This window comes from Scardinius erythrophthalmus (genome assembly GCF_964197995.2).
Source record: "Scardinius erythrophthalmus genome assembly, chromosome: 20".
In the NCBI taxonomy this organism is placed as follows: domain Eukaryota; kingdom Metazoa; phylum Chordata; class Actinopteri; order Cypriniformes; family Leuciscidae; genus Scardinius; species Scardinius erythrophthalmus.
In genome coordinates this window covers 37,417,690-37,418,200 of record NC_138240.1, presented here as the reverse complement: position 1 = coordinate 37,418,200, position 511 = coordinate 37,417,690, and positions in this window count along the sequence as shown.

The following is a 511-nucleotide window of genomic DNA, read 5'->3' as shown; positions in this document are numbered from 1 at the left end:
ATCTGTAGTTTTGACGAGCGACAGAGATTTTCAAGGTGCTGTTTTCCTCATCCATTTTGAAACAACACGTTATTATATATTATTAAATTGTATACAAACAATTATTTTTATTAACAAGTGTCATGATTTTTTGTACTTCGTTATAAAGACTATTTAGATCAATACTTGATCCAGCAATATTCAGAAGCAGGAGCAGCTATTAGGATATTTTTCTGTTTAACAGTTTTTAGATTATAAAAAACAGACAAAATTACAAAAACAAGGAAGAATGATGTTTGCGAGGTAACGTATTATTCTTACCAACAGTGATAAAATAATTTAATATACAATTTAATTATATGAATATTATGAACCCTTTTAACGGTGCTTTAACGAGATCAACAAATACAGCTTCTGTCATGTGACACCATATATATATTTGCTTTAATAAAAAGTGTTTCCAAACTAGTTTTTCGCAACATTTGAAGTTAAATGGAAAAAGATTTGATGATCGATAATCAAAAAATGATCA